Source organism: Echeneis naucrates, chromosome 10 (assembly GCF_900963305.1).
Source record: "Echeneis naucrates chromosome 10, fEcheNa1.1, whole genome shotgun sequence".
Classification (NCBI taxonomy): domain Eukaryota; kingdom Metazoa; phylum Chordata; class Actinopteri; order Carangiformes; family Echeneidae; genus Echeneis; species Echeneis naucrates.
In genome coordinates, this window is record NC_042520.1 from 14,736,923 (window position 1) to 14,750,261 (window position 13,339).

The following is a 13,339-nucleotide window of genomic DNA, read 5'->3' on the forward strand; positions in this document are numbered from 1 at the left end:
AGTCAGGGAGACATTGATATCATCTCATCAGCTCGCCCTAAAGAGAGGCAGAAATAGTTAGAAGGAGAGAGAAGGAGAGAAACTCTGAAGGAGTGACACTCAGAGATGGGAAGAAAAGGAGAGTGAAAGACGTAAGTCTGAAATGATTCAGACAGTAATGGACAGAAAGCAGGCTGAAGCAATTACAGAGTAAGATCATCTATTTAACATTCAAATAGACTGTTATTGCCACTGTTAGTGAGACTGTTGTTGCTTAGGATCTTGATGAGAAGGATTAAAGTTTCCTGAGAAGATGGAAAAACAATAGTAAAGATGAAGACATAGTTTCCTGAGTTGTCAAAAGAATTGTACTGACATCATCAAAAAAAACCCATGGTTGCTTCTCTGTCTTAGCCTCCAGCTAAGGCTTAAGGATTGTGGAGCACTCAGAGTGCAGCAGGCCATCCCTCCACCCTGCTGACAGGCCAGTCGATGCGTTTAATCAACCAAAGACACACTATAGGGAAACAGGCCCTGCATCAAAAAAGTGCTGATACGCTGATTCGCCTCACCTCCAGCTATCTGCTTTACCTGATAAAGAGCAGTCACATGCAGGCAAACGTCCTCATGACAGAGAAAAAGAACACCTCAGAAGGAAAAGATATTGAGCAGCAAATGGAAGATAGCCAGTACTGGAAAAGCAATATGTTTGAACAGTACTATGTTCTGAAATCAAAACAGAATAGAATAGATCCAAATCTCCCATTCAATCTGGTGCCTGAATGTGTACCGTTTTCATAAAATATGCCGTAATACTGTAGTTAAAAAAGTTTCACTGCCAGGCAGCAGTGCTGACTATAAACTTCCCTCCATCTACTAATGCCCATCTAGATTTGGAAGTTCCTCACCAAATCATAAAGATGAAGTATTATCTCCTTCATACTTGGGTTCTGTCTCACTTCTACTTCATTTACAGTCTCAACTGTAAAAATGAGCAATAGAAGATGTCATTGTCTTTCATGGGACAGTAACTTTTCCAAATCAGCTTCCTTTTTGCAGTAAAAGCAATTTCTGAAGCATTCTAGTCTGTTTTTCTCAACGTGGCATTAGTTTGAAGTGAACGTACTGGTGTGTTTTTGCATTTGTCAAGAATGCCACCGAGCAGAAACTCCAGGGTCACATTGCTGACACCAGAGACCAGCTGATGGCACTGAGGCCATTCAGCAAGATGGGGGGAAAAAAGAAACATAAGGGCAACTAACATAAGCTCTACAACTGACATAACAGAAAGAGGAGCTAGTGGCCATTGGAGGGACTCCTTTGTGTAGTGTAATGTGTTACATAGACATGCTACAAGACTTACAGAGCCCAGTGCTTATTTAAGCTACCCATGTCACAATAAGAGTTACTTTGTGTATTTATCAGTTATTATAGATGTTTTCACTTTACTTATTGGCTTCCTCTTCGCTTATTGTAGGTTGAGCCATTATGAGTCATTACCTTTCTGTACAGGTCAATGAATGTTGACTGATTACGTTAACGTAGAGACCATTAAAGCACTATTTCAACTCTCAACGCAGACAAAATCCCGTGTGTACAATCTCATGACATGCTAGTTGAGCTGCTACAGTAAATTTCATGTCTACGATTAACAATATGAACTTCAAAGCTGTCAATGACGTAACCACTCATTATCCTGTTCACTCATGTGGAAGTGTTAGTGTACAGGGTACGTGCTGCTGTGAAATAAAGACAGTGTACTTGGAGACTGGTGGCCACCATTCAATAGATGTTTTTAGCCATAGCTGTTTTGTTCACACTTTTTTTTTTTTTTTTTTTGTTACTACAGACATAATTTTGGTTTCATTTAAATTTTTATCATTTCTTTTAGAGCTATTTATATTGCTTCAAATCTACTTTTTTTAAATTTTGTTTGTCATGCTGCTGTGACTGCTGATTTTCCCACCAACTTTTCAGGCATGGAATCTCGTTTATTTAATTTCAGATACACTTTGAACATAAATAAATATATCAATTGACAGATCAGAAATAAAAGATTCATGCTGAACCCATTTCATCTCTCAGGGACCCACTCAAATCACTACCTGTGGGTCACAGGGACTCAGTACAAGGAAAACCTATGAAAATCACCGAACCTGCTTTCACAATATGTTGCTATGCTATTGTCTCATTCCTGGTACAAATACCAGTGTCAGCATGGGAAACTGATTCTCCCTGATTTAGTTTCTTCTTATCCTATGAAGCAGGCCTTATTTCACTGGAACATTCTCCAGAAGATAAACCCTACTGATTTCTTCCATCGTACACTCAAAGACAGTAACACAAAAAACAGATGTCCTTCAGGATATGGGTTGTAAGATTACATTTCCTCTTACATCATCCCTTTTCATCTGCTCTGTGTCCTCCCACTCCCAGAAATGAGGGTGATGGAGGCTCTGCTGCAACCCTCTTGCTTTCCTTGTTCATCCCAGTGTCCCTCGTCCCTTCCCGGCATCATTAGCTCACTGCAGGCCTAATTGGGCTGTGTCTAATAACCACGGTCCCTCGTGTGTGTTGTAATGAATAAAGAAAATAATTAATGCCACAGTGACGGATATTGGCTCACAAGCCTCAGGCGGGACCTGTTCAGCATTTGACTACTTCACCAACTTATCTCCCTCTGGCTCTTCATCCACTCTGCCACCCACCAGAGTGTTATTATCATTGTGTATTCACCCAGGTTCCACCCAATGGGCTTTCTTCCAGAGTGACTACTGCTATGAAAAAGCTCCAGATGATAATAACTCCCATTTGAGATCCTGAAACTACCTGGCACTGCATTGATATTAGCCCAATTGTAAACAAGGCTGTGATAGTCTGCTTTTCTGTGCTCTCACTTTATTTTCTATTTGTAGGACTACTGTGAATATTAAGTACAAGTACGTGGGTTGATGAATATGTATGTGCGTGTGTGTATGTAGTACCTCCACTGTGTCAGTGTTGTGTGTCAATGGGGCAACCAGGTGAATCCAACAAAAGACAGCCCTAAACAGCCAGCTGCTCTGCCCCCTCAGCGAGCACACTTACAGACATCCATCGAGCTGTCCAGCGCTCACTCATGCCACACTGGAAAGACACTGATGGATTCACCCACGTTCCTGACCTTTCTCCTGTCTCTCTTCTCTGCCCTCCCGCCTCCATCTGTCTACTATCTGCTCAATTCCTCCAACTTCCTTACTCCCTATGTTATATCACATAGATTTTATTATTGCATTTCTCCTCTCTCACTTACTGTCACGTTTCAGGTGCGTGGTGCGCGAGGTTGACTGTCAGGTCAGGTAAAACATGTTTGTGCAAGAAAATACCTTATAATATGCTTTTCAGATAGGATTTTTCAATTCCTGAAATCGGAGTCAGATGATACAGTTTAGGGGGCATTTTGAGCAATGGAGCAATGCTTAGAATTCAAGTTTGGACGGTGAATACTTTGTAGCACACTAACACCCCACAGTGGCCTTTCAATGCCACTACACCTCATTGCTTTGATCACTTTCAGTTTGACCAGCAACATGTCTTTGGCTAGACATGGGTCCAATCTAAGTACTAAATGAGCTTCTAGCAGGGAACAAATTGAAAGGAGAGGAGAAGAAGATAAGAGGAGTTGGAAGGGAAGACAAAGATTGAAATGATATTGGCTGGACAGAACTACAGTTATAGTTACAATGAGGCGTTGTGCTACTGCTTCACTTGGACAGGTGTTGAGGTGTTAAGCTAGTATGCAACTCTTTGGTAGGATTAGAGACTGAAACAGCATCTGCACACCAAGAGAGATTGTGCTGATGACCATGCTGGAGATAGATGGAACAATGACTGCACAGATATGTGTGATTGTCTTCATATCTGCACATGACTACGTCTGTGTAGATTAACTGCATGTCTTGGGTTTCGTGTGTTTAGGCCATTTTTGGTGGACTTGAATGTATACTTCAGGGACCACAGTGGTGCCATTCTTCCTTGACTGACAAGTATATTAATGAACATGGAGTCCAACATATTTATCATGCTGACAGAGTAAAACCAAATCATAATGTTAAAACCATTAGTTTCAATTCATGACATGCATGGCTTCCATGCCAGTTGACTGAAATAGCTATAAAAGGATTAAATTAAATATCCCAACATCCTGAGTGATATAGAGGAAATGCTGAATTACATTTATAATTTCTACGAGCATTCTGGCCTCTGCAATATATTTCTGTGAGATATTAATGTCTTTGTTTGAAGAAGAATATGAAGAAAGCTTTTTGCTTTTAGCGCATACTGAGCATACTAGCATGTGTGTATATGCACAACAGAGTAGTTATGCCGTAAAAGCTCCCATTCAACATCTTAACATCACAGTACACTACAGTCTACCGCACCGACCTTGGCAGTAATTGGAACAGGACCTTTTCTTTTATGCATTGGTCACCAGGATAGAGAAATTAAATGTCAACCAAGCCTAGAGGGGAAGAAGCAAGGTATTGCTATAAATCGGATTGGAAGCAATCCAAATTGTCTGATAATCAGTCCCGCTGTCCCCTGTGCTGTCCTAATGAGAGAGACACACACATGCACGCACACACACCCCTAGAATTTGGAAAGATGTCAGAAACAGTAAAATTTCCAGGGAAATTGGTCCTAATGAAATTCTGTGAGAACATATCTACTTGAAGGGGAAAGAGAGAAAACAGTACATAAACACATCTGTCCATTCATGTAGACAGGCTCAGACGACAAGGACACAGATGTATCAACTAAACACACATAGACACAAACACTTATCAGCAGTACAAAGGGATTGAGAGTATTCACATTTGGGGGGCAGTAGAGCATGTGGTTACAGCGGAGTGGTGGGAGCGACCAGAGGGAGTCTGTGATGTGCTGCAGAGAGGAACAGCTTTGAGTCAAGGTTTCTCAGTCACAGGGGGAAGAACATGACACCAGCTTTCTAAAAGCTTTTTCAAAAGGTGATTCAAAAAGTATCCAAGACCATTTTGGTTGCACACTACAACACCACTTCTACATTTAAGTGTTGAATCTTCATGAACTTGAAAGTAATTCTAAATGATAATTTAGTAATTCCTTTGGATCAAGAACATTTTATCGAATTAGGATTATTAAATGACAGCTTTTATACTGGATGAAGAGGAACTGCTCAATATGACTGACTCATTAAGATTATACTTACTTTGATTAACAATGTTATTGTGTATCAGTGACTCCGGAACACTGCAGTTTTTACAGACACTCAACAAAAGAGGATGAATTACCTTTGTTTACTCAAAAAAAAAAAAAAGAAAAGACAAAGGAAAGAAAAGAAAAAAAAAAGCAGTTTGCCCTCTCATCCAAGACATTTATATTCTGCAAGAGTCACCACTAACTAAACCTGTCTGAGTGGGTTTTAGTAGATTTATTACCAGTATTTTCTTCAGCTGAGATTTTTCCTTGCAAGGTGGTTTCCAATAAAACTATTTTTCCAAGCTATAGTAATCAAAAACTATTTTACATTTCTTGAGATAAAAAAGAGCACCTGCACTGAGGAAACATCAGTCCTAGAGAAGCTTTCACATGGATGAATCAGAGATGAATCTTCCTTCTAATGAGGTGAAGCCCACGATTGTCAAATAGTTCACCAAGGGGAATGTAGATATTAAATGAAAACCCTCATGTTTATGGAGTTTCCCTATTACTGCTCATGGAATGTGACAGTCAAGAGCACACATCGGAAGACAGACGATATATCTTTGTACTGAATTTCAGCCAAATTAATCAGTTGGCTGATTAATCTGTGCCAACAGAGTGCCCAAATTTTTGCCTATGGCTTCACTGCCCCTACTAGGTAGACATGGGCATAAATTACTATGCTGCATCAGTGAGATCATTTATATGCAAATGAAAAAATATGTTTGCATTTAAATTAAAAGAACTTGTTAGACAGCTTTATTCATAAAGTATGAGTTGGTTATAGTATGACATTATTAATTGGGTGTCTGTGATCCAAAGCATCATTATTGTATCAGCCTTTTAAAATCTACTATCAGTCCATGTCTATTCCGTAGCACCTCTTTACACGAAAGAGATGAGTCTGGTACCACAGGTTCCACCAACAGAGGAAGTTCTAAACAAATTGGAGATGACTTGGCCCTATTTTTTTTTACAGAGAGCTTTTCCCCAACATTCCTTATATCCAGTGTTCTTCTCAGTTTTACTAGGCCTCACTTATGCCTACAGTTCAGGTCAAAAAGATTTCCAGAGCGTTATATTATAGTTTATTATTAAGTTGTTTCTATGACTGATCTGAAGACACTTATGACTGATCTAGAGACACTTTTATCTTCTGTTGCTAGGGAAACCAAGGTCTTGTGAGAAAAGCAGAGACTTAGAGAATACTGCCGAAATTGAATTCTAGTCAAGGATAAACTAAGTAAAGGGAAGGAAAATACACATATACAAATAATTAGGCAAAAAGGGTGACAATGGTCAGATTGGAGTGAGTCCTCAAACATACAGGCTTACAATATGTAAATGTGTTAGTTGGAGTAAGGTAGGGAAACATATACCGTAATTTCCGGATTATAAACCGCTGCTTTTTTCACACGCTTTGAACCCTGCAGCTTAAACAACTATGCGGCTAATTTATGGATATTTATGGGTAACAAGCTTCATGCCGCCAAAACATTTAGCGACACATCAGACCAATGAAATTACCCAACAGGTCACAGTGGACCAATGAAACTGTTGGAATTAAATTAAACGCACCCACACTAAGTTTTCACTCATCTTTTGCGCTTCATGCACACACCCTTATCATGAAAACACACGAAGCAATGCATATGATGCAGCATTCAAGTTAAAGTCAATTGATCTGTGCAACATAATTCCTCCCATATTTCCGACACCTGTGGCTTTTAAACAAGTGCGGCCTATAAATGTACAAAAATGTTATATGTCCACCATGCAAAAGCTTTTTCTGGAGGACACAGATATCAACTTTGAGGAAATCCTAAAACAACCAAATTGTGTGGGAAACCTAAAATAACCAAATTACAGCTTTAGAAGGTGGTATTTCTTAAAAATAAAGAGAGTGTTCCGCTTACAGTTTGCATTCACACTCATCTCAAACAAATCTCTCCAGTCACTTGAAACTGAACAAATACAATCAGCATTCTATAATAAATTTTTGACAGAACACTTATCACCCTTATGTAAAACATATGCACATATGACATATTTTCATGTCTCAGATTAAGCTGCACAGACTAAAATATATTTACTAGCAGAACAAGTCAAAAATGTGGAAATGAATCCTGAACCATAAACCATGAACAACAACAAAGTAGAAATTCTCAGTGACATAAGGCAAAGCTGCAGGGGAACATAGACTCTGGGCACACCTGTGAATCACTAAGCATCTGTTGTAATTATTCTCACTCAATGTATAAGCTCATAATACAAGATGCCTTTTCCTAAAACATCGATCCAATACCTTAATAAAAGCACATAACTAAAGAGCACTCATCACTGAATGGCACACTACAAGTCTAAATTCCCCCTGCCTATACTTAACTTTGTATAGATCAGCAATGCAGTGATCATGAAACCTGAAAAATGGTTGCAGTTGATCAAATCAGCCATTGGCATGTGACATTTATGGTTGATGTTATTGTGCCAGTTTTGGGAGCTTAATTACGCTGCACTTTACAGCCATATTCCAGTAGAACTACCTCATGGGATACAGAACATGGTGGTTGGGGGGGGGGGGGGGGGGGGTGAATGATTGTATGAGTAACTTGATGTATACAGGAATTTCAAAAATTATGCACATTTCAATAATGCAATGCAAATGTTATCATCTATGAAAAATAATGTGAATTAAAGAAAAAAGGAATATCACACTGCACTGCAAATTTTACTTTCGATGGCTCATAGCCAATTTTCAAGGAAGAAGGAACACAAATTGTATGATTTGTAAGACACCAAACAAGATGAGAATGTTGAGCGTATAAGATTGAGGCAGCTATAATTGCACTGTCACTGGAGGTATACAGTTTTCAGAATAAGAATTTACGTAAAACTTGTATTTATTATGTTAATCCTTTCCTTCCATCATTTCTTTATGATTTCTGTCGGTCTTCGTTTCTCTCAATTCTCGTTTAGTCTTCTTATTACTGCAGTCCAGTGTCATTGTCAGCCTTTCCTTCCATAGTGAACTGTAGCTAAAAGGCAATAACTCCAAATCTACAAAATTGGTTTTGCTCCACAGGCCAATAACTGCTATATGGAATTAGTGATGTGAGTGATAAAAGCTATATGTAATAAATATACAGGAGATTTATTAAAGAGTAAGGAAGCCAATGAGGAGTTGAAGGATTATTGAAGTGTTACTGCTGCTGTTACTCCACTTAGAGGTGAGTCACAGACCCTTATTGAGTATCTGACAGCCCCAATACAATTATCAACTGCACCAATAAACACATAAAACCTGAAAAACAGACTGGATTATTGATGATGAGATTAGGATGGTGTGTGGTCATGTGTTGCTATGTGTTTACAAAAGCTCAGCATTTGTCTATAATGGCCGTAAGTGCCTCTTTGAGTGTTTAAGGTTACCAAACCCTGATCTATATGTTTAAGTATAGCTGTGCATAACTGATAAAAATGTTCAATTTGACATTAACAACAAACCAACATATTTTAGCTATCCTTAAAGGTTTCTCTACTGATGTCTATGTTAGCCAGTTTTTGGTCCAATATTGCACAGACGTCTCATTATGATATTTGATGGATGATCGTATCGTCCTCAGGATGAACTGTAATCTCTTGCTCATTTTCCCGGGCCTTTTACACTCAGATTTAAAATGGGATGTCTTTCTCTATTTAATCCTTTGATCTATAAAAAAAAAACCCTGTAAAATTAATTGGTATTGTTTCAGAGAAAATATTAGCTACAATAACATGTTTTTTACTTTCATGCTATTTAAGTCCCCACCGGGAATCAAACCTCACCCTTCTTATTCCAGGGCAACATCACGAACCACTACACCACCATGCTGCTTAGATCACCACATACATTTACCAATTAACCTAGACATGCTCAGGTGCCCCCATCGGGAATCGAACTGTGCCTACTATGCTCCAGTCACCACATTCATTCGTTCATTCATTTATTTATTCACTAATTCATTCATGGGTAGGGGGTGTGTATTATTTGTGACCCCCTCAGAGCATTTTCTCAACAGATACGTTCCTTTTTATTCCGGAAAAAAACCTCAAAACTTTTCTGTAAAATGTCGGTCAGTTACGTGTTATTCCGTGTTTAGAATTAATTCCATTTTTAATGTCTAATTCTGTGATTCCATGATCATGTATTTTATAGGGCCCTATTTTCCGAATGCCCAGGAAGACCGAGTTTGACATGAACTTCACAGTGTGCAAGATTTGCAAAATGAGGATTAAGAACTTGTGTTTAACTGCACTATTTTCTTTTATAAAGAGACACTTTTATTTTTGCTCCTTAAGCATTATGTGATATGAAACAGTTGCAACAATTCCATATGGATAAATGTTTAAAACTTAATAAATGTGAAAAAGACACTTTAATGTCTCCATTTGTCATTCTGTCTTGCAAAGCAGACTGGAGTAGATCATGAGGATCCTTTGCACACCATTCAACATATCCTTATTTATAAAAAGTATATTATTTGCCCTTACTCTCACTGTCTGCAGTCTGAAATCAATAGCCATTTCTAGAATGGAATCCAGGTTGGGACTCAAGTGCTTATTAAAAGCAATGATGCCAGACTCCAGGGAGGACAAAAATCCAAGTATTAGCCACAACACACTCTCATGCACAGCGACTCTGAGAGAGATCCTCCTATGAACATGACCACCAAATCCCTAACATGCATTTCCTCTCATACTGTATACACGCCAACACACATCTTCTCTCTCCATCGACACGCCCCCTGCAGCTACTACCGCTGGATAACGACGTCATGCTCCTGCTGCCTGGCAACGCCTCTTCAATAGGGGACGAAAAGTGCTTCATTGTTTTTCTGCCAATTACAGTGGCTGTCTCAAGGTCCCTGCCTCTGAGTGAGAAGAGGACACCTTTCTTCTTTTCTGTGTGTCTATGCATGCGTGCGTGTGTGAGAGAGAGAAAGAGAAAGAGACAACATTACATCTGAATGAAACTAATACAGTGGACCTGTGGGCTCAGAAGTGATCCAGAGTATTCAAGGATTCCATTAAATTGCCTAATGCTGCTCAATTTTGTCTCCTGCCTCATTTGGACTTTGGAGATTTTGAGACATCTGCTCCAATTATTATGATAAAGGAAGGCAAGAAAGGAGAGAACAAGGGAAAAGTTAGGCAGTTATTTAAGAAGGGATGAAGATCCAAGGGGAAAAAGTCCATCACTGTCACAATTTAGGCATCCAATCACGTAATGCTACCTCACTCATGTCCTGCTTAGCAGATCAATAAAATGTCACCTCTCACCAGAAGCATGCTCTCTCATACTAAACCTGAAGATAGAGTGTCTTTAGCTCAACCACCAGACATATTTATGACAACCGTTCTGTCTCCAATCTCTAACTTTCTTTCCCTTTAAAGCATTAGCAGATCCAACCCAATGTTCTCATTCTCCTATACACTTTATACTTCAGTGACCTCGCTGAAAGAAAGCATCCCATTTGACCCTATAGTGTTACAGTGATTATTCTTGTATCAAACCTTATAAGGGGCTTCTAGGACTAATAAACAACACACAAAAAGCTTAGTTACAAAGATACTGATATTATGCCTACATACACACACTTTGAGCACTAGAAATACAAAAAGGCATACACACATGCATAATTTGACAAAAGAAATGCAGTGGAGTGAGGGCAAGGACACGTTTTTACTTGAAACCAATTGCACCATCAGGATGAGAGGAGATAAAATGAGGTCTGGGGGAAAAGAAAAAAAAACCCCCACTCCATTTTTAAACCTTCAATATCACAGCCACAGCCTCCCTTTGATTTCAAAGGCCTGTAAATTGGAGTGAGAGTGAGAATGCACCTTATCTTCTCTCAGCACCCTGTCACTTTTTTGTGCTCCTTTTACTTGGTTTCAGAAAGAAACTGGTGTCTCTGATAATGTCTGATAATGGTCCTCAGTGTCAGACTCTTTCACCTCCATTAAAAGAGCATTATAACTCATTGATGGGGTCTGGAGAAGGAGGTACATTACTACATGTGTGGCTAACATTTATCACTCTATGAGTTTACTGATGTTAGCAATCAATTAAGCTTAATGACAGATTCATACTAAACAGATATTAATGTTAATGATGCATTTAGGGTCATTAAAACAAGCTAACAAAGTCTGTATTGAAAAAAAAAAAAAAACACTTGTTAATTATTGTAAAGCTCAATTTTTAATTCCTGCCTGGCTGATTAATGGCAATGTGTGTTATCAGAGCACAACAGGAAAACCAGAGAATTGCTGCCATGTGTGAAAACAATCAAAATTAATGTTTTCATGCCTTAAATTATGCACAGTTTCACTTGTAGCAGACATATATCTACTAACATAACTTGAGAGCTTTTAAATGGTTATTGTACATTATATAAAGATTAAAGGTAGTAGGTAAAGGTAGAAGTTGATCGACTGAAGCTATCTATCTATTGGTTGCATTTGTGCTAAGACCCAATTACAAAATGACAAAGAGAAAAACAAAACTTTAACCTCAAAGAAGCAAATACGATGTATAGATATGAAAAATCTATAAGTATCTAAATAGGATACTATTTTGTGTAAAACGGAAGCTCTGAAAAGATTGTTTGCTCCTCATGACTAAACTGTAAAGCAGAGCCAAGCGTTACGGCTTGTCAGATCTACAATACCAGTGAAGTTGAAAAGTAATTTAAACCTTAATGGACTTGTGGGCTTGGATGATTAACGCTTTGAATGAATGATTGATGGCGTGTTAAGCTACCTTTGATATATTATAAACAAAGCACTTTTACTGGAAACTCTCTGTGAAGGACAAGGATTTTTGAACATGCTACTTAGTACCTGGAGAGATAAAGATCAAAGCGAAAGAAAAACCCTAGCAGAGTCTGAAGGTACCATTAAAACCTCGAACAAAGCTCAAGATCTTATAATGAATTAAACATTTATTTTGGACCATTTTACAGGTCTGATCACTTTTTAGACAGCAAAAGGAATTAATGAGTATAAGACCTGACATAGGGTGCTGTCAGACATATAGTTCGATTGCTTTGGTCCGCACCAGGCAGAAAAATTTTACAATGTAGCAAACAGACAATGTTACGGTTCAGTCTCATGTATGCATACTTCTAAATGAACCAAAATAGACTGCCAAGACAACTTCCTCAAAGGAAAAACGTGCCACTTTTAATAAGTTAATCTGGAGTAACAGCTTTGTGTTGTGCTCCTTGGGCTGATCGTCGCCTATTACATTGTATGTGTCGGTAATTTTCTGCAAACAATTCAGTTCGAACAAGAATCTCAGCTGCAACTTGAAAACAACGCCACTTAAGTGAGAAGAGATGTGCCCTCCTCCTGAATGACAATTTCACCATTAGCTGGCAATGAATAAACAAATGGGTCAACGTGAAATAAAATGAATACTTTTACCCAAAATGCATTAAAACTAGACCATTTTGGTCCAGTTTGTTTCAGTTGCTTTCACACCAGAGGCACCGCACCAAAGTTAGGGGGATGGAGCTGTCTGGCTGATTTGGTGCACATTCACACCAACACAAACGTACCAAACCAAGGGACCAAACACGTTTAGTGCAAAAGTACCTTTGGATGACATCTGACCATAGAGTTGCTTTTTAGCCCAGTGATCTAGTGCCATGTACAGAGTGGGAATTATTTCCCCACTGCCTTACTTAGTGATGACAGAATTGTATTTACTTGTATTTGTATTTGAATTGTATGAATATTTAACTTAAATGAACTGCATACAAAATTTATGTTAAAATAATTTCTGCGACAAATGAGAACTTGTTGATCCACCCTAGAGGAATTTAAAAGTAAAAATGCTTCATTATCATTACTTAACACTTTGAGAGAGAAAGAAAGCACTTTAAAGATGGATCATGCCTCCATCCCATAATGAAACTTAAAAGCTTTTCTTTGATTTATGGGTGCAGTTAGAGGCAAGAGCAACTTTTTAGGCTGCCTTCAAAAATAAAGTTATGAATAATTGTTCATGCTGTTGGCTGAATCAGATAAATTTAAATTACACAAATCAAGAGATTCACAGAGGAGAGTGCACACTCATACCTCAGGTAATCAC